This window comes from Dipteris shenzhenensis, chromosome 18 (genome assembly GCF_047967505.1).
Source record: "Dipteris shenzhenensis isolate YYH24624 ecotype China chromosome 18, Dip_SZ_1.0, whole genome shotgun sequence".
Lineage (NCBI taxonomy): Eukaryota > Viridiplantae > Streptophyta > Polypodiopsida > Gleicheniales > Dipteridaceae > Dipteris > Dipteris shenzhenensis.
In genome coordinates this window covers 17,341,403-17,364,139 of record NC_141613.1, presented here as the reverse complement: position 1 = coordinate 17,364,139, position 22,737 = coordinate 17,341,403, and the positions used below count along the sequence as shown (strand labels likewise).

The 22,737-nt window shown below is 42.5% G+C and overlaps 1 pseudogene; it reads left to right on the top strand.

Annotated features, from left to right (window-relative positions):
• The first annotated feature begins 1,605 nt into the window (after positions 1 to 1,605).
• LOC147890878 (laccase-4-like) lies at positions 1,606 to 3,781 on the top strand (annotated as a pseudogene).
• Positions 3,782 to 22,737: the final 18,956 nt, after the last annotated feature.

Here is a 22,737-nt window from a genome sequence, read left to right as displayed (position 1 = left end):
AGCTAAAATCATTACTGGTACCAATGATGGTGATAGAACATTTATTCCAAGGATAACATTCATTTCGACCAACCTTAAACCTCCATTCGACATGAGGAGATGGCAATTTCCTATCCAATTGGCATTTGGCATGACAATCAATAAGTCACAGGGCCAAACATTGTCTGTTTTGGGGTTGTACTTTGCGACACCGGTATTCAGTCATGGCTAGCTATACGTGGCATTTTCACGCATCCGAGCATCAAATGCTGTTAAGGTTTTCATTTCGCAGAGTGCGTCTAATACCAGGGGTGAGGAGATGGATAATACTTCTACCACAAATGTTGTGTGCAAGGAAGTTTTGCAATTGGCAACAACAAGAGCCTAGGAGTATGACATTGCTCTTTCAAGTCCTCCTCAGACTTTCTTGGGTGGCAAATCTTCATTTCGGTAATCTTTGTATAGCTTTTTTTAAGTTCTTTCAATATTCCAACTGTCATAGGTCTTCGGGAATGTTGGCTATTTATACAAATATGAAGTGAGACGTAATATTTCATGACTTTGTCCTTGATAATGTTTGGATTTCATTTTTCATTTGAGTTATGGGTTTGCAATATACTACAGGCTATTTTCTCTTCAAAGCCTATTGTTTTTTCCAGTATATGTAGATTGACATGTGCGTTCTTTTTTGCAATGCGATAGGATGTCTAGGCAGTTCACGTTTGTCACCGAAACAGGAGCGCAGGTGCAAGGTACATAGTTGCTTGACAACCACGTTTTATGTTGACCTGTTTAATAGTATAGTCACTCACTTTTAGAAAATTGCAGATCCTGCGGGCTGGGGTTCTCTGGAGAGTGCGCAATTGTTGTTGGATTTGCTTGAGCTGGAGAGCTACCTTGGGTAAGAACCGTGTACATTGTTTGTTGCTTTATTTTTGTGTGGGAAAACATGCTATTGTTTGTCTTTTAGGACTGTTCCTGATTCAAGGTTTGTAATGAATCTCCACGTCCACAATCCTTAGGAGGGACGAGTCCATTTGGGATATTATGCTGTCCTGGATTGCCGGCTTCATAGGGATGATGGACCACAGACCATCACTGTTTGCTGGCTAGGATACTATGAATGTGTGTGGACACGAATTTTCTATCGAGGGCAAAATGGGGACTACACGTACACCTTTGTCAGCACTATTGACAGCCCTTTGTGTCAGAGTAAGTACTCTAAAGAATGAGTTGGGTTTTACCAACATACATATATAAAAGTTTTATGGATCAATAATTATAGTTCCTAAATTATCTTTCTACGTGATGCTAGTCTAGATACGATTGTTGGTAATCCGTTGTATGTTCATAGTCACGGTGGACGCGGCGAATGTGGTGGACGTGGTGTGAATGGCCGTCGCAGGCTTTTCCCTGCAGTACATGGCCACAGACTTTTCCCTTAAAGATGTTTGTGTGTCTATTGTAGAGTTTTTATGTTCAGTTATGACTTTATTTGCGGCTATGTATTTGGATATATCAATCAGTTCTTTGATTTATCTATTGCATGTTCAGTCATGTGACTGCACTTTGGATGTGATATTTTGAAGTACTCTGTCATAGAGAAATTTTTTGTATGTGGCGGATATGGAGTACATGGCCGACGCAGGCTTTTCCCTATTGTACATGGCCGCAGACTTTCCCCTTTAGGGATGTTTGTGTGTCTATTGTAGATTTTGTATGCTTAGTTATGACTTTGTTTACGGATGTGTATTTGGACATATCAATGAGTTCTCTGGCTTCACTTTTGGATGTAATATTTTGAAGTACTATGTCATAGAGATTTTTTTGGTTAATTGAACATTGCTAATATAACTTCATCCTCTCCCTGTATCAGCTGAACTTCCTTCTCCTCCAGCCATAGCTTCTCTCCTGTTATTCTAACATCTGCCTCTTCTTGCACTCTCCATCCAATTTAGGCTGAGTGTTTTCATAGAGAGACAATATTAGAAGAAGTTAGAAATCAGTCGAAGAAGATGGAAGGTCATCATAAAAACATGCATTGAATTGAAGAATAAATCCAAATGCATTGCATCTCCTGTTGCTTGCATTTAAATGTTTCTTTTGTTATATTGTTGGTTTCAAAAATTTTAGCATCTTGAGACTCGACGGAGCGGGTCGCCAGCGCGTCGTAGACGGGTCAGGTTACTCGTACTTAAAAAACAAGACACCCTACCCATTCCGCGAACCTCACCAAGATCTGCCTCCCGTCCTTCTCGGTAAGAAACATCTTTTTGTAGGAGCAAGATGTAGCTGATAAAGAATCTTTTGAAGCAATACACTGATTTCCTTAACTATAAAACCCCTCAGGTGAGTGGTGGAATGCAAATGTGGAAGACGTTATTACGCAGGCACTGTCTTCGAGGATAAAGCATCTCCGATGCCATTACAATCAAAGGGCAACCTGGTGATTTGTACAATTGTTCATCCAACGGTAATGACAAATCAGGCTCTTGCTCTAGAGCTTTGCTGAAGCTTCGGTGGACATTAATATTTAGGCTCCTATTATATGTGCAGGGACAGTCGTTTACAACGTCACGCAAGGAGAGACTGTGCTTTTGCAGATAATCAACGCGGCGGTGAACTTCCATATGTTCTTTGCTGTGGCAAATCACAGCCTGACAGTGGTAGAGGCTGATGCAGAGTATACAGATCCTTTCATAACTGATGTTATCCTTCTTGCTCCCGGGAAGACTACAAATGTCTTATTGACGGCCAACAATTCTATTGGACAATACTACATTGCAGCTTCCATCTATTCCATGCCAAACTATACACTTGTCCCGTATCCACGGCTAGCCACGACGGCTATCCTCAGCTACAATGGTGCCACTCCTTTCTCGAACTTGAGTGTGCCTCCCTTTCTGGCAGCCAATGATACTGCTTTCCAAGCCAATTTCACCCAGAGCCTAAGGGGAAGAAACTACTCTGAGGGTTATTATTACTACGATCTACCGAAGATGGTTGATGTGGATGTTCTGCACACTGTCGGTTACGCCTTGCAGCCTTGCCCTGCGGGAATAACGTGTGAAGGTCCCAACGATACCCTCATCAGATCGTCCATAAGCAATATTACTTTTGTCACGCCGAACGTCTCGTTGATTCAGGTAAGGCATCAAAAACGTTTGAATGCGCCACGACATGGGATCACGCTTACGCCAAAGTACCACATCTGTGTGATGCCTTGTTTTAGGCGTACTTCAACAATATTAGCGGCATATATACAACAGATTTCCCAGACGTTCCTCTCTTCCAATACAACTACACTGCCGTGAATCTTGCTGACAAGTTTTCTAGGCTGGGTACTAGTGTGAGGGTCCTTCTATTCAACTCCAGTGTACAAATAGTTTGGCAGGACACCGCAACCTTGTTTTTCGAAACACATCCGATCCACCTTCACGGGCAGAGCTTCTATGTCATGGGCATCGGAAACGGTACCTTAATCCAAGCACTGATCCCGCAGGCTTCAATTTGGTGAATCCTGTGTCAAGGAATACAGTTTTGGTTCCACCGGGAGGCTGGGCGGCTGTTCGTTTCCGTGCGGTCAATCCAGGTAGGGGACCTTTGCGTTCCGACTAAGCCGTACAAAAACGTTACAAGTACTAACAAATGAGAGGCGTGATTGTTTGTAGGGGTGTGGTTTGTCGACTGCCATTTCGACATACACCAGGCTTGGGGGATGAATACGGCATTTATCACCCTGAATGGTGTGGTGGCGTCGCAGACGTTACTGCCACCACCTGCAGATCTTCTGGCTTGCTAGTCGAAAACGCTGGAGCCCTAGCTTTATGGGTCTTTCTATTCTTAACAAGTTGAATGCATTCAAGAGGCCTGCCTCGGCAAACTGAAAGCTGAGAGAGAGAAAAAGCAGCAACTTAGAGAGAGAAGAAGAAGAAGAAAGAAGAAGAGAGAGAAAGGGGGAGAAAATGATGGCCAAACTTTTGAAATTACTAAAATTGGATTTTTGCTTCTTAGAGAAATGACCATCGCTTGAGGCCTAGCCCAGGGGCAGGCCAAAAAGTTTTCCCATCTAAGGCGATGACATGCAACATCTACTGCTCTCGTTAAGGAAGCCGGTACTAGACTGACCCGACTCTTTTGGTCAGCGTCCTTGAAAGAATAGGAATGGTGAAAGATTCTCGTTAAGAGCTTTCAGGTAAGTCACCTGGAAACGATACAAGTGAGTACAAGTACTCGTGAGCACTGCCTTAAGTTCTGCCAGATGCAAATGATTGTCAAGATGAATGGATGATGCAACCGCTTGCAAATGCAAAGATATTTGTAAACTTTGTGTGTGTGTGTGTGTGTGTGTGAGAGAGAGAGAGAGAGAGAGAGAGAGAGAGAGAGAGAGAGAGTTCTTAAAAAAAGAAATTGTGTGAGTGAGTGTGTGTGTGTGTGAAAGAGAGAGAGAGAACCGGGTCACTTGGTAACAAAGTGTGTGGGACACTTTTTAACAAAATTGTTAAGTATTGTGCTGCCTGGAAATGGGTACTCTTTCATCCCCTCATTTCATAGTAATAGTGTGCAACCCGTGGCAAGCCTCGGGTTTCTTCGCTCATCCTTTGCTCCCATATCCACATCTATGGCACGGGATCAAGAATTAGACCGCACGAAACTTACCATGCTCATTAGTGTAGGATTTGATTCGGAGGGCATGCATTGAAATGCTCATCATTGGAGGATTTAGGGACAAAACTGCAAAATGGCGATGAATTTTTTCAACGAATACAATTCACCACAAGCTCCGGTGATATGCTTTCACAATCAACGAAAATTTTATTCTGAAGCTTGCAAAAGAAATCCTCACGACAGAGACAACCGAATTCACCGTTCAATCTTTCATCCTCTGCTTCGATTTTGATCCTTCATCACCATCCAATTTTGCCGTCCCTTCCATCTCTGCACTAAATCATTGAGCTCTTCCCATCGAATATCCCCAGCCTTGTTCTCATCTTGTGCTCATTTGCTTCTCCTTCCTTATTCCGAATATTCTCAGTTGCCATATTGCAATCCCTTCTGCCTACACTCCCATGGATAAAGCTTCAACACAATATCTAGCTAGACCCGAGCCCTCTCGATCTTTGCCATGTTTTTGGCTTGCACATTTCGCCTTCCTCACCTTCGCATCGATCTCTCCACCTCCCCATCTCTTTATTCCTAGATTTTTGATGCATCTTCTTTCCTCTTACATACCCTGCAAAATTGCAAAAACCACTACAGCTCTTGATCTTGATACTACAGATTTCTAACGTCTCTTTACTCCCAGATTTCTGACGCATCAAAACGGATCAAACACATGTTGGATTGAACATTAAGACATAAGAGAGATGCTAGACTGAGCATGATGTACCTTGATACGTCTCCTTCAGGAAAAAGATGCCAAACGCCAAATTTGCATGGAAACTGCATGTTAACTACCACTTTTGCCTACCAATTTTGCAACGTCTCCCAAAAACATTCATCCAATGGCCCATGATTATCCATTCTAATCTAAAAATGGATAATTCTCCAATCATCCTCCCCCAAACCTCTCCTTAAGAGAGAAAAAGATGCAAAATACATTTTTCATTAAAGAAAAAACGGGCCAAGATAAGCATGGCAAAAAAAACAAACAATTTCATAGACAGACATGTTAGTGCCTGGTGACATTCAATCATTCCTAGCAGGACCTCCAAAAGGAAACACATTGCACCTAGAAAATTGTTATTCAAGAACGTTTAAGGAAAATGCATAATTACAACACTCATTGACCTTGGGGGTGAATGAATCAATTTACACCCAAATAGGCTCTACATAATAATGTGCCTCCTCAAAATTGCTTGCATTTCTTGCATTGCTCATGCTTAGGGTCTTGACAGCAGTGCCGCCTCCAGGATGGACAAAATGAGCTATAATAGTCTTTCCTCCTCGGTAGGAATCCCTCCACCACGTTCTTAATACCCATAACACAGAATCCAAAGGGTCGACAGAAACATGATACCTTAAATGAGAAAATTTATTTGAATTTCCCCTCAAAAACCACTTGGTGCATAACAATATGGAAGTTGTATGATCCTATAAAAAGTTAACTTTAACATGAATATGTTTAGTTCACATACATAATGGTAGGTGGCAAAAGGTCTCATTTCCCTTTTAAATAACTTTTTTAGTACATATTCACACAATCTAGCTACTAACACTACAAGGCATGGGTCATTTTTCGACTGAAATACTGACCTTCTTTACACTAAAAAGTTTTTTTTAATGGGCGCAAAGGTCGATATTTACGTCGCTACTAGCATCGGAAGAGAACGGTCGCTATATGTGTCGCTATATAGCGACACTGATAAATGTCACTATATAGTGGTGAATAACGAAAGCTTAAAAAAATATTAGCGGGGCTAAACAATGCCAGTGCAAGCCCTGTTTTGCCCCACTAATGTTTTTTTTAAAGTAATTACGAAAGAATGTTGTTTATTACAAAATTTCCCTTGTGAAAGGGGTGATACAAAATCGCTCAAACGAGCCGAGCGACAGAAGCATATACATGCCAAAGATATACAACATTGTTTGTTACAAAATTACCCTTTCGAAAAGGGTGATACAAAATCGCTCAAACGAGCCGACATACAGAAGCATATACATGCCGAAGTATATACAAACTACTACTAATACTACTTCTACTACTGCTCATCTAAATCGTCGTCCTCGTCCTCGTCCTCGTCGTTGTCACGCTCGCTTGATCCCTGGTCCTCATGAGCTACGCTTGATCCCTAGCCCTCGTCAAAGTCATGTAAGGCTAATCCCTCGTCATCATCACCCCTCACCTCCACTGATGGGACGTTCGAGCTTGCACTCTAAGAGTGAAACCATATTAATTAAAAATTAGATTGGAACTTAAAGAATAAAACAATTTAAAAAGTGAGATTACAAGTAGGAGTAGACTTATACCATGTGAGCAACCACCTCAGCCCAATCGATCGTCGCTCCCATGGCCTCCATCTCAATAAACCATGGCTTTATTCCTCTGCGGAATGCATGTCTCTGTGTCTGTGGGAAGGCGACCCATCGCAACTTGCTGTGGGCCCAATTTACAAGAGTTAGATAAAGTACATGCAATACATAATAAAACAAATAGAACAATTATTAAATTAAATGAGAAGAAGTAAACTTACCATGATTGCCTCGACCACCATTCGCCTCCTCACAGCCATTCTCTAACCCTCGAACTTTTCGAGATGGTCCCTATATTCCTTCTTGAAAAACTTCCAGTCTGCTTTGTCTGCCTAGCTGGGTTTAGGCTTTCCCTTTGCGATGGAAGTACGCAAAATTGACCTACGATGCTTCAAGACCAAACCCATTCGCTCTCGCATGTAATTCTCATTGAACTCCCAATTTGGGGAGTTAGGGTATTGTCTTTTCAATTCATCGATGAATGCTTGCTTCTTTTGGTCATCCTAGTACCGCCAGTCAGTACTATGCCGCTCCTGAAGTGGTGGTTCATCAACCACCTCATGGTGGCCATCACTGCTAAGCCTTTTTTTTTTCTATTATCTCTCTAGCCACCATAATTTCATAGGACAAGTCCTCGGGCAGGTAAGGAGGACTCATGGGAGTGGCAGAGCTAGAGCGAGGGGTATTACTATGAGCGCTTACGGAGTGAGGAGCAGTAGAGGGAGTGGGAGAGGGCAAGGGACCCGACTGGTACTGGGTCTAATGACAAAGTGCAGACCTCTAGGGATGTGAGTGTGTTGACTCATCTAGATCTCCTGAGTCAACACAGCATAAGCGACCCTTCCTACTCTTCCTTCCCTTACGATGGGTACACCCAAGTGATGACCCCTCAGTCGAAGGGGCTAGAGGGGACAGCTGTCGAGTAGGCCCAGCCGTTGGTGTAGGAGAGGGAAGAGCTGAGGTCCTCTAGGATAGCAGAGAGAAGAATCTCGCTGCCTCCACATCACTAATCTGTGCGACAAACTCATCAGGACTCCCGACAAAGCCATGGGCTACTAGCAAAGGTGTTTATCGAGGGGTAGTCGCAGTGCTAGGCGGCGGAGCTGAGAGGAGTCAGGCCAAGAGGAGGATTACCAAAAAGCGAGCGAGGAAAAGTAAGCGAACCAAAAAAAGCGAGAAAAACAATAATAGATTGACAAATCCTTATTTTAGCAACCGTCTAAGTTCTTCAAAAGTCCATCAGAGAGTTGGACCTATGTCATTGCTAAGGCATCATTAGTAAAGACTCACCCTATCTTCGCTCACTTTTACTCATTCAATTTTTTGTAATCCTCCATAATCAAGTTCTCTCTCTCCACCAACATAAGTGAGATCACCAACGAAATATTCCACACAAGTAAAAAGTTTCATAGGACTTCTTGAATGAAATAGTCCACATTACATGCATGTGCAAATACTTGGTTTTTGAAACTCTATTCACTCTTGGAACAAAACCCATGTTTTTCTATTTGCAAAAAAGCCCTCCCTAATGAATCACTCTTACATCCCATCAATCCAACAAAATCTAAAGAGTAAGTACATCCCTTTCTTTAAAATGAATTAAATTCCAAAACAAATCAATATTTGCTTATAGAAATCAATAGAAGCCAAAATAGAAAACATATTGACATGGTCCCTATTAGGTAAACTTTCTTCAAGAAATCGGCTAATTGTTTATTAAATTCATATTTTGTTTCATGAAGTTTTACTAAATGGTGCAAAAGGTCATGATAATCATCTAAATCATGCCTTGCCATTCATTTTGATCTATAACATGACCCCATTTGGATTTGTAAATCAAAAGATACAGGACGTCAAAATTGCTTTTCATTGAGTGCTGCTCTAGCACTATTTATTCAATCCCTATTCTTTCTTTTACCTACTTTATTCTACTAAGGAGTATCTACACATGTGAAGTGTCTTTAAATTCTGTTACTTTTGCAAAAAGCCATTAATGCTGAAGACATGTATTCACCTCCTCTGCCTAATTCTTGGACTTTGTCTTTCCTCCTGTCTGATTCCCCACCATGGATTTGATTTCTTGAAATATAGAAAAAACTTCTAATTTCTCCTTAAGAAATCAAACCAAGCGATATATTCTATAGCCGTTGATTAAAGTCTAATGTAATGAACAATTGATGATGTGGATCTATGCAAAACCCCATGTATTTGTATGTATTAAATCAATCATACATCTTGCTTGAGAGATGCTTTTAAGACTATATTGGAGAATTTGGGAATCTCCCAAGTTCCACTTTCAAATAAGAGGTTAATATTTGGCCATGTGTCCAAATCTTTACTCCTAATTTGAAACTCACACTTGGGAGAATTCCCTAATATTATAGTGTTTAGTTTGGATCGCACTTTCAAGTAATGGGTTAAGGTTTGAACATGCCACCAAATCTTTACCATGTTGGGAATTCCAAGCTATTTAATGATTCCGAAATTCCCTACTATGGGATTTTCTTGTAAAGCGAGCTTTTGATTGTTTACTAAAGCAACATGCTTCACAAAATTTTCCCAGGAACTGAAGTTTAGGAATGCCAATTTCCATATTCTGATTTCTTAATTGCATTAAATTTACATATCACTTGTGCCATATTGTGGAAAGTGGCATTGGTTGACATTGGGCATGCAAGTTTGATACTAAAGCTAGCGTCCTAAATAAGCATCCTTCTTGACTACTTTTTCACTATCTAATTTATCTCTGATTATGAATCCATATGCATGAAAGATGGCTCTATAAGAGAGAGAGAGAGAGAGAGAGAGAGAGAGAGAGAGAGAGAGAGAGAGAGAGAGAGAATATTATTTTGCAAGAAACCAACCGAATGTACCACCATGGTGGTCGCAACCACTTTGCTATTTATCTCTACTATTACTTTTTTTCCTCCCAAATCATTATGCTGGTGGATTTTCATTTGCATCTTAAGAAATTTGGGTGGGCAAAGAGAGAGAGAGAGAGCTCGGTGGGTGCACTACTAAGAAACCCTATGTATCATGTGCGTTCAAGGGGTATTAAAAAACCCCTCAATTAAAATTTCCTTCCCAATAAAAACACCCCTCCTTACTTATGAACTAACTGATTTTTTTCTAAAGTTGAATTATAAAACCCCTCCTATTATTATAATTATGTTAAATTTGTCTTCTGAATGGACTCTTTAAAATTTATTGGATGAGAGGGGTGGTACATAAGATTAATGTCTAAGAAGCCTCACATAAGGAACAAGGAGAGGAGTTTTAAGCATTGCAAATAGGATTATGTGAAGATAGGAATGTGTATTGTTGGAAAAAACATGTAGACTTTGACCTACGTCCACTACAAGGCATAGGCCATTTTTCAACGGAAATACCGACGCTTTTTACATTAAATTTTTTTTTTCACGGGCGCAAACGTCGCTATAAGTGTCGCTAAAAGTGTCAAAAAAGGACCGTCGCTATAAAGCGTTGCTATATAGCGACACTGGCAAACGTCGCTATATAGCAACGATGCAAACGTCGCTATATAGTGACACTGTTAATCGTCGCTATATAGCGACACTGGTAAACGTCGCTATATAGCGACGATTAACAGAAGTAAAAAAAAAGGGTTAGTGGGGCTAAACAGGGCTTCCTTTTGGCCCTGTTTAGCTTTTTTTTTGTAATTACAAAAGAAAGTTTTTTATAACAAAATTTCCCTTGCTTGCAGGGTGATACAAAATTGTTCTTGTGAAATGATGAGTAACAAATGCATATACATGTCGGACATATACAACGGTGTTTGTAACAAAATTACCCTTTCGAAAGGGCGATACAAAATTGCTCAAACGAGCGGATATACAAAACCACTACTACTCATCCGAATCCGAATCATCTTCGTCTTGTTGGCCTGTTCCTTGGTCCTCGACACCTGCGTCTTCTCCCTCGTCCTCGCCACCTGCGTCTAATCCTTGGCCCTGTTGATCGCTCGCCTCCAATGATGGGACGCTTGAGCTTTGACCCTAAGAGTGAACCATATAAAGCGAAAATTAGATTGGAACTTAAATTAAAAAGTGAGATTACAAGTAGGAGTAAACTTATACCGTGCGAGCAGCCACCTCAGCCCAATCGACCGTCGCTCCCATTGCCTCTTGCTCAATGAACCACAGCTTTATTCCTATCCGAAATGCGCGTCGCATCTCTGCATCTGTAGGAAGATGACCCATCGCAGCTTGCTGTGGATCCAATTTATGAGAGTTAGAGTTAGCTAAAGTGCATGCAATATATGTAAGTAAAACAAATAGAACAATACATTAAATGAGAAGAAGTAGACTTACCACGGTTGCCTCGAACGCATACCGTCCGCCTGCACCAAAGTGCAAAGTACCTACGACATCCAGCCGTCTCTTCGCAGCCCTCCTCTGACCCTCGAACATTTCGGGATGGTCCCTATGTTGCGTCTTGAAGTGCTTCCAATCAGCTTTGTCTGCCCAGATGGGTTTAGCCAACCCCTTTGTGATGGAAGTACGCAAGGTTGATCTACAATGCTTCAGGACCAAACCCATGCGCTCTCACATGTAATCATCATTAAACTCCACATTTGGCGGATTAGGGTATCTTTGTTTTAACTCATCGATCACCGCCTGCTTCTTTTGGGCATCTTGATACCGCCAATCGGTATTTATGCCGCTCTTGAAGTGATGACTCATCAACCTCCTCATGGCGGCCATCACTGCTTTGCCCTTTTTATCTTCTATTATCTCTCCAGCAGATGTGATTTGATAGGAGAGATCCCCTGATGAGTAAGGGGGACTGACGGTAGCAGAGTCTGAAGGAGTGGAAGCTACGCGAGCACTTCCGGAGCGAGGAGGAGCAATCATTGAATCCTGATCTCAATGTTGAGGAGAAAGAAGAATATTTGAAGATGTTGCAGAAATACCCCAGTTTGTTTATCACCTCTTATGAGGAGATCAGGATATTTAAAGGGAAGCCTCTGAGGATTTAGCTGAAGGAAGGTGCCAAACCTGTTTTTCAGAAAATAAGGAGATTAAGCCCAAAATAGAAAGATGTGCTAAAGGAAGAAAGAAAGAAAGAAAGAAAGTTTATTAAAGTCTTTGGAAGACCGATGGGTCTATTAAGAGGTAGATAAGCTTCTCAAGGCAGGAATAATTTATTCTGTAGTTCACTCTGATTGGATAAGTCCTGTGGTCATAGTGCCAAAAGGTGTGGACAAATGAAGAGTCTGTGTCGATTACAAGCCTTTGAATGCAGTGACAAAGAGAAACCACTATCCTCTGCCTTTTCTGGATGATATTCTTGATAAAGTGGCAGGTCATGAAATGTACAGCTTGTGTGACGGATATTCAGGGTACTTCCAGATAGCCATAGCCCAGGAAGATCAAATCAATACTACCTTCATTACCCCCTGGGGCTGTTTTTGTTATAGGAAAATGCCTTTTGGAGTTACCAATGGCCCCTCGCACTATCAGGAGGATTCAGATCTGATTTTATCACCTTTGCTGGATAAATTTTATAAAGTATTTATTGATGACATCTATGTGTGCAGTGGAAGAAGGGAGCACTGTGGCAAGCTAGATCAGGTATTTTATAAGATTGATAATAATGGTGGTCAATTAAATCCTAAGAAGACTCAGTTAGCTCAGACCAGCATTAAAATATTGGGGCATATTGTATCTGCGAATGGGATTGAGCCATATCCGGGTAAAGTAAAAGCTTTAGTTATGCTGTCCTCTCCTGAGAATACCAAGCAGTTGCATACCTTTCTCCAGAAGGTGAAGTATCTATCGAGATTTATTCATATGTTATCTCAGATTTTGTATCCTCTTCAGCAGGTGGTAAAATCTGAGCCTCTAAAATGGATGACAGAGAGTGAAGAGGTGTTTGAGGTAGTTAAGGAATCCTTGACTCATATTTCAAGTGTAAAGCCACCAGATTATTCCAGGACATTTTATGTGAATCCGTCTGTAGGACCAGATGCTATTGGTGCTATTCTTTTGCAGCACGGAGAGGGTTCCAGATATATGAGGCAAGTCTATTATGCCAGTAGGGTGAAGAGTGAAGTAGAAAGGAAGTATTCAGCGGCTGAATTGGTCCTGGCTAGCCTCTTGTATGCCTGTAGGAGATTTCGGTCTTATCTATTGTCCAGGCCTTTTGTGGTTCTCACCTCATGTTCACTACTGTCTCATATGTTGAATAGTACAAACATCTCCAGGAGCATGATTAAATGGATAGTAGAGTTACACGAGTACTCTTTTACCTTCTTGGTTGAGAACTCTACCAGAGCTTCCTTGGCTATTCTCCTCACCTATAAGGGAGGACCTATTTTACTTGAAGATGTGAAGAACACTGACATGAATGAAGAAAAAGTACTAGAGGATGCATTTGTTTTACACTTTGATGGATCTTACAAAAAAAGTTTAAATAAAAGTACACGAGGAATTGTCATTTATGATCCTGGAGGAAAGGAGATTCGAAAAATGGGAATTCAGCTCGAAGCTAGCAGTATTAATGAAGCTGAATATGCAGCCCTCTTCGAAGGTTTGAAAGTATGCATTAGTCTGGGTATGAAGAGACTTACGATTAAGGGAGATGCTTTGTTGGTTGTGAAGCAAATTTTAGGTGTCTGGAAGGTTAAGCATGTTCATTTGAAGAGATGGATAAGCGCGGTGAAGAAACTGTTAAATCAATTGGATGCCTGGACACTCCAGCATATTGAAAGAGGTAAGAATGTAAATGCACATGATGCTGCGCAGGAAATTACAGCAGCTTATGTTAATGCAGTAGGAGTGCAGGACCCCTTTTACAAAGGAAGGGAGACACTAACTTGTGAGGAAAGCTTCCTGTTAACTGGTAAAGTGCCTAAAGAAGTTCCGAAACAAAGAAAATACAGATTTATTAAAAGCTGTACTTATTATTGTCTGATAGATAATGTTCTTTACATGAAAGGGGCTAATCTGGTGCTCAGAAGAATTCCCTCGCATGAGGAAGTTTTTCATATTCTACAAGCTAATCATGAGGGAGTATGTGGAGGACATTTTGCTTTCAAAATCATGCTGAGGAAAATACTTACAGAAGGGTATGTGTGGCCATCCCTCCAGAGAGACATAAGACATTGGTGCAGGTCATGCCTACAGTGTCAGCAGATGAGTAAGAGGATCTTACATCCAGAACTCAAAAATATCATGCTTGCTTATAATATTTTTGAGAAATGGGGAATAGATGCCATCAGTCCTCTACCCATGACAGCCAGGGGAAATTGTTATGTGCTGACAGCTGTGGATTATTTGACGAGATGGGTTGAAGCACGAGCAGTACAGGCTGTCGATGCGAAATCTGTATGTAAATTTGTGTATGAGGATATTTGTTGTAGATTTGGTGTGCCACTGGAGTTGCTTTTTGATAGAGGTCCAGGTTTCACAAGGGAACTGATGGATTTACTATGTGGAAAGCTGAAGATTAAACACAGACATGCAAGTCCCTATTATCCCCAATGTAATGGGATGAATGAATTTAATGGTGTGTGTACTAATATCATGGGAAAGATCATGAGAACACATGAGAAGGAGTGGGACCTTGCTTTGCACTGGGCTTTATGGGCTTACAGAGTTGCAGTAAAAGAAGGCACCCAGTTTTCACCATTTCGTCTTGTTTACGGGAAAGAAGCTCTATTACCATTGGAAGTAAAAATTCCTGCATTACATATGTTAATGAAGATAAACGAGGATTCAAATTCTACTTCCAGAACCGGTTATTGGATTTGCAGGAAGCACAACTAGATAGACAAAAGGCGGTGGAACATTATGCTTTAATTCAAGAGGAGAATCAGAAGAGAGCAAACAGGAAATTCAGGGATAAGAAAATCAAGGAGGGTGATCTAGTTTTGCGATACAACAGTAGTCTGGATTCTACCTTCAAGAAGAAATTTGTGACCAAATGGGATGGACCTTTTCGTGTGACGAAGAAATTCAAAAATGGCTCATATCAACTTGAGAACTTGGATAGTCAGCAACATAAGAATAGAGTCAATGGCTTTAGACTAAAGAAATACTTTCATAGCATCATGAGTTGTGGACCTTCTGTGATGAAACCAAACAAGCCGGAAGACCTCATGGATGAGGATATCTCTGAAGACATGCAAATCTTATATACCTCTATTTGCAAGACATGAATATCTGCAGACTTGGGGATGGGCAAAATGATAGGACAAAACCTGTATCAAGTTTTTGGGCACTGTATATAGCTGTGGGTAGGTACATAGTTGTACACATCTAGGGTAGGTGTGGGCTTTTGGCATTTGTGGATTTTTCTTTCACAAGCATGATGGACTATGAGGAATAAAGTATGTTTTGCAGGGACTTCATGGGAAATGATGAAATGCAATGTGTTTGTACCAGACTTCCAGAGCAAGGGTGTCCAGTGTGTGGTCAAGTGAAATGTTTTTGGGATCATGTAAAGTCAAGTCATGAAGGGTTTTTTTATATTTTCCTAAATGTGCACTTGCATCTTACGGGAATTTGACATGTTTTGGTGCCCATGTCAAGCGGCTTTTCATGTGTGTGTACGGGAGTGCATGCAAGCTTTAATGTGCATGCTAATGTGTGTGGGAATTGTGTGACTAAAGGTCCAAAATGTGCATTTAATGTGCCTTGGGGGGATATTTGCATTTTGTAAATGGGAGAGTGGTAAAATGTCACTGATGAGGTGGCAAATTAGGCTGAGGTGGCTGGACTGATTGGGAAGGCATCCTGCACATACAAGGTGGCCACGTGAAAGGATGAAGCGGAGCTTCTGGACTGTGAGCTGGAGCTACGTGAAGATGGTGGCTGGGAGTTGATCAGGGACGCTGGAAGGATCTTACGTTGCACTTGACGAAGGCTTCTTGAAGAGTTGGGGGGAACGACTAGATCGATGGCAGAGGCTCGTAGTGGAACGGAGGTTGTGTGAGAACAAGAAAAACCTGTGCGTGAGGAAGGTGAGTGACGGGCTTTGGAAATGGGAGCTTCTCCGACTACGGGAGTCCATGAGTCCCATGGCTTGTGTGATGACGGGAGGTTTCCTCTGTTGGCTACCTTCACATAAAGGTGGAAGAATGAAGTACGTAAGATCTACTGAAAGTGTCGACAACGGCTGCTTTTGAGAGGCTGGAATACATTGTCTGTGGAGATCGTGTGCACCAGGTCCACGGGAGAAGCTGCTGTGACGATGGAGTTCCTGATACAAGATAGTTGATCGTTAGTTGCATGTGAGCTAGAAGCTTGTTCGGAGAGTGCAAGCTTGTAAGTGACGAATGAGTCACTCACTGTTGCTTTGGCTGGAGTTCTTGATACGGGCCAGGATCATCATGCTAAGGAGGGCATGTGATTAGAGGTTAGGCTCCGTATTTGAAGAGAGCTATGGATGCTGAGGCTTGATGACAGAGAAGGCAATACTGTGGCGTCGCTACTATGCAGGCGTGAAGGAGAAGAGAGATGCAGGTGCTCTGTGAGCAAGTACAGGAGCTGTGAGGCAGTTACCTTTGCATGGAGGACCTTGGGCGACAGGGAAGGTGATGTTGTGGTGCTATCTTGATCATATGCCAAGCTACGAGCTGCCTACTCTTGTTGGGAGCCTAAGAGACGGGCTGTTTGCTTTTGCTGGAGTCTTGGGGTGCTTGGCTGTGAATCTCGACTACAAATTTGGAGTAGACAGATCCTGAATGCTCCGTGATGATAAGAGAGGCCGTGTTGCTAGTTTTCTCCACATGAAGGAGATGTTGTGGTGCAGTTATGACTATGTGAAGAGTTACGAGCTGTTGTTCTTGATGGAAGCTTAGGAGTTTTGGCTGTGGGTTCATAGTATTCTGAGGCTGACTGTTCTCTGATTTTTGGGGGGAAGTTCAGTTCTAAGTTTATCTGCTTCGGGCTGTGTAGTCTTTTGGCTCTCTTTGAGTCTGTGTGATCCATGTTCAGTCAGTTTTTTTGTGGGGGTTTGTCTCCGTGCCTAGTACAAAGACACATACTCTAGAATCTGGTTCATAGGCTCATCATCTACGAGCCCACATTGTAGCTGATCCCAATGAAGTCTCAGCTATCTGACGTGGTGAAGTACATAATTCCTGGTTGTCTTTCCTTTTTTTCCTTATCAACGTGTGTGAGTTACAGATGGGAATCCAAATTTGGACCTTCAGCTATAAGAAAGAAGACCAGTTTTTGATGATAGTGGAGCTTGCAACAATGGACATGACAAAAAAGCTTTATGATTCTGCATCTTCAATTTCATTACTTGTCATGACATGTATTAGTATAAGGATACGATTTTGATCTACCACTATGTGCTATTGAGATATATGATGTATTGGTCAAGGATAAAGTTTAAAGCTTGGCACCCATTTGATAGTCCCAGGATACTCCCAGCATATTTTTGAACTAATTGATAGGGAAATAGCCCCGAAACAATGAGACCATTAGAATATCCCTCTCCTTTTGGCCTTTTGGCTTTAGTTTTATAGGTTTTACCAGAGAAGCAATGATTGGTAGTAATGGGTAGAAATATGCATTGTGCATGCTATGATTAATTGGATCAGCAGCATTTTATAAACAATTGTGTTCAAGCATGACTCCTCTTGTTAAGAATACAATGTTTTTTGCCTCATTTTGCCTACCTGGACTAGCCTAACTCACAGTGGGGGAGGAGCAATCATACACACCAGAGCCAAATTTGAAAAAGATAGTCCTTAACTTGGATTGAGAGTTCTGCGACCAAGGTTTTTGGGGTCCTAGGAATTTCTAATGCATGTTGGTCAAGACTAATGCATCAGCACTAATAGTTTTTCCGATCAAGGCCGAAAAGAAAGAAAGAAAGGAAGTTTATTAATGTCTACGAAAGACCAAAGGGTATATGAGATTGAAAAAAAACGGATACAATAAAAGCTAAGGGTGGGACTACTAAATGGCCATACCCAAGGGTCATCACACTATCGTAGCGAGCGAAACCCAAAAGGAAAAAAAACACCAAGGAGAATCCCCTAGCTGCCTACCAATCACTGAATTGTTTATCCAAGTGGCTAGACCTGTGTATGTTGTCTGTGGGGCCAGCACCACTAAAGGATTTGTTACGCTCTAGCCGAGGTAGCATGACCTCGGAAGAATCAGTCGACATTTCCCTTTAAGGATCTATGTTTGTAATATATTTGTTTGCGCTTCATGTAAATGATCGAGAGGGAATTAATGTCAAGGTCCTAGGTGAGGGCTGATAGCACCAGACTAGGTGGATCTAAGGCTAAGGGCCTAATGCAAGAAATGTGCCTAGGGGCAAAGGAAATTTAAAGTATCCCAAGAGAGGGGTGAAAAGATGCATTAGGAAGGCCCTATGATGATGACATGTGGCATCTAGATCCATCTAGGGAGATGGGGCTTGTTGGAGTTAGTGAGAGAAAGGAGAATGGCTTTTTTACGTGATTTTTGATTCGGATTTCTCTGTCAGCTCTCATGCTCTAACAGGAATTGGCTGGGAGGATACTCGTGGTGCTACTCCCGTGATTCTGCCGTAGTTAGTAAGGAATGTACTTAACATTTGGTATCAGAGCCCAGGCTAGGAAGTCGCGTATGAAGGAGGTGCAGGTAAGAGAGGGGATCTGTGTGAGTGCATGCTACTGGTGAGGACAGCGTAATCTGAAGCGATACCAAGAGAGGGGATCTGGTAATCAGACGATACGTGATCAACGAATCTTGGAGGTGTTGTTGCCCGTGAACTGACGGAACTCTGATTCCGGGATCTAGGTGATTGGACGGGACGTGAAGTGCATGATGACGAACGACATGTCTGTTCGGTGGTCCTCCCGCGTTGGCTAGCGGGAGCTTGCGGTGTGTTAGGTGACTGTTCATAATATTTGCTCAGGCTTAACAGGAGCTCGTATTACGGGAGACTTTCGAAGCGATACGTGGATTGGGCGACGCACGGGATCTGGGAGCCTGTGAAAATAGACGACAGGTTGACGATCGCTATCTGTTTCGTCACATCTCCCGCTCTCTAGCGCTGGCCCGTAATAGATTTCGACCTGCTTCCCAACGGACTCACAGTCATAGCCTTCTAAGGCCACGCAGACAGCTTGTAAGCTGAGACAGATTCCAAACAGAGAGCTATGCCCAGAGGGAAAAAAAAGAAGAGTGCATCATTTGTTTGTGGAGCTGAGGCGTGTATACAGTCTGTTTCATTTGGTATCACAAGGGCATCAAATCGAGAGGCAGGAGCGAGCAAGACCAAGGAGCATCAATTTTTCCTTTATTATAAAATTTCAGTTTTTAGTGTACAGCTTATTATTTTTGTACAGCACAGTTTGCAATTTACTATGCCTGTGTATGTGCCTGTGTGCTTCAGTCAGAGTTAGTTTGCAGGCATTTCCCTAGTATAGGGAAAAGCGGGATTTGGATATATGCATGTATCAAATGCCTAGTTAGTGTGAAGTTGGGATTGCAGGTATTCCCTAGTATAGGGAATTGTGTCAGAGTGCCAGTACCCTGAATTTTGTTAGTCTGTAAATACAATATTCTAGCGGTGTTTAAAAAAAAAAAAAAAAAAAGCAAAACACCCATTGACCTGAATGGAAGCAGAAGAAGGGGCTTCCAGGAGGGACCCTGGTGAGTTAGGAGTCCGGCCGACCCCGCACGTGTTGCGCCCAGTAACTCACACCTTATCTAGCGGGATTGCATTACTTGAGGATGCCTTGCAGCAGTTATTAGCATAACAGTTACAAGCCAATGCAGGGCAGTCTGAACTTAGAAGAGTGATACACAGTATGTCTGCCACACCTTCTCGAGATGAGAAGGAAAAGGCTCCAATGGAACCCGAGTCTAGCGTCCATACGGTCGAGCCTAGGAAGGCTAAAGTACCTAATATTGCCAATTATAGGCCGGAAAAGTATTCTGATCGGATGAATGACCGTAGTTCTAATGTCATTGAGACCTAGTTACACAAATGGGACGAGGCGTTCGCCATTTGTGAAATCAGAAATGATATCAAGAAGATCTGTGAGGCCACCCACATGTTTAGTGAGGCAGCGGATCGGTGGTGGATTAAACAACAAAAAGATGGTATTGCATCCACTACCTGGGAGGGGGTTAAATGAGAATTCAGAAAACACTTCTTACCTCCTGATGAAGCATCCCGAGCTTGGGATCAGTATAGAAACCTTCGTCAGAGAAATTTGTCAGTGGCAGAATACACTGATAAGTTTCGAGAGAGCGTAATAAAGGTTGATGAACCCCTACCTCAATCAATCCAAGTGAAAGATTGCATATTTGGATTGAATGATTGGATTAAAATGGAAGTTCGGGCTAAGTATGCGAACACGTTGGATGATGCAATAGCCATAGCCCTGAACTATGAAGATGCCAAGGGCAGCAAGCCAAGTGGGTTTGCGCAAGTCGGAACCCAGTATGGGTACCAGAGGAAATCTGGGTTTAAGAAGAAGTGGATTAGTAAAGGGAGTGGTTCTCAGCCGAGTGGTCAAGCCAAGCAGGCAAAACCAGCTGAAACTCCTAAATCAAGTACCACCATTGGAGTGAAGAGAAAAGTAACGCCAATGGCAGCCCGGGCTTCGTCTAAGTCTCCCTTAAACCCAGAGCAAAGAGAAAAAGCGAGGAGAGAAGGCTTGTGTTTTGGTTGCCTTCAGCGTCATCAGTGGAAGGATTGTCCACGGAATAAGGATCGTCGAATGGCTGAGATGGTAGTCTCAGAATGCGACGTGGAAATGGAGAGAAGTCCCAGAGCGGAACAGATGCAGATTCAGCTAGCGGGATCTTCTCAGAGGTCAGTACCTTGTTTGTTATGTGTGTCTGTTGCTAAGCTAGTCACGAGTGCACCTAATAACATCCTATCTAAGCCCGCAGCAACGGGATATACAGCCTTTAATGATACGGAGTTAATTAAAATGAAAGGGCAAGTGGCCAATCATGATGTCATTGTGTTGTTTGACTCGGCGTCAACTCACAATGTAATTAACTCCAAGCTCGTGAAGAGGTTGAAGTTAAAGACTAACCCATTTGACTATGCGTATACAGTCAGGATGGCAGATGGAAGTTCAATTGAAGTATGGGACCAAAGGGTTACCTAGTTGGAGCTATGCTGAGAAGCTTGATTTTCAAATGACTAAGCTTGCTCATGCAAATATAGCCCTAGGTATGGTGTGGCATTCTAGGAAGAATCCAGCCATTGATTGGAAAAAGCATGTATATCAATTTAAGATGAATGATGTGCTTTATGTCTTACGAGGTGAGAAAGATGTATCTCAGGGACCGTTGGTTTCCGTGATGGAAATCCAAAAAGCTCAAGAGGAGTTTTTATTCCTTTGCACAGCATCGATAGAGCCGGTTAATGATTCTTCGGCTAGCACTGATGTTACACAAAGTGGTGAGATGGCCAATCTGGCTAATCTTGCATTGGGCCGAAAAAGTAAGTCCACTTGCGGGTGGACATTGAGGGGAGGTGTTAGATATCAATGCTCCACTCTCGTGTAACTATGCGAGAACCAGCTAACTCTACTTGTAAGCCCCCCATATGAGGAGAAGGCATTTGAGTAGCTCGGTTATCTGGTAGGTGCTGGTTTGGACACTAGATGGGGGCCATGTGTGGCCTGATGGTTGGACGTCAGATAGAGTTGGCACACTGCCAACTAGGCTACATGCAAGTGCGACAAGGCATCCCATGACTAAACACACTGAGGGTAGACGGAGCATTTCCTGGGGCAGCCCACTCTCGGGTTGCAGGCCTGTTTGGAGCCCCAGATGATCCCGGATGGCTCTGGGTCGAACGGTAACCGTAGGTTAGTTGCTCTATTCTGTGACACGGTTCTTACATGTGGTCGATGGCCTATTTCGGGACATGAGGAGATTTGCACGAAGGCAGTTCATGTACCTACGGATGAACCTTGGATTGAACCTTGAACCTTGAATTATTGACAGTGGTGCATCATGCCACATGACCAGTCGGAAGGATTGGTATACCTCTCTACATCCGGTAGGGAATGACATCCTAGTAGCAGTCGGAAATGATGCAAAATATCCAGCAAAAGGAAAAGGTACGATTACTCTCAAGTCAGATGGAGTTGTAAAACAGTTGTCCGATGTTCTTTATGTGCCAGATATCAAGAGGAACTTGTCCGTTTCTGCGATCACGGATCGGGACCTCAAAGTTCACTTCGATAAGAATGGCGCATAGATTTTGGATCTTCAAGGGAAGGTCATTGGTAAAGGTACACGGTGCAACAACATCTACAAACTCTCAGCTTTTAGTGCTCGAGCCGATGTGAGCAACACTAAGCTGTGGCATGAGAGGTTTGGTCATCTAAACCTTAGTTCTTTAAAGGAGATGCATAAAAGTGGAATGATTGCTGACCTAACAGAAATTATAGATCTGCCCGATGTATGTGAAGCTTGCATGATGGGCAAGCAGCATCGACAGCCCTTTCCTAAAGAGGCCAGTAGGGCAAAGGCTCCTCTAGAGCTCATTCACACAGATCTCTGTGAAAAGATGGAGACCGAAGCTTTGGGTGGTTTCTACTACTTCATGACTCTGATCGACGACTAGAGTAGAAGGATATGGATATACTTCCTGAAGACTAAAGATGAGGCTTTTAGTAAGTTCAAAGAATGGCATGTAATGGTCGAGAAAGAAATGGGGAGGAAGGTGAAGAAGTTCAGATCAGACAGAGGTGGAGAGTTCACATCAAGTGAATTTGAAAGTTACTGTAAAAGTCACGGGATCAAGAGGCAGAAACCCCCACCACATACATCAAAG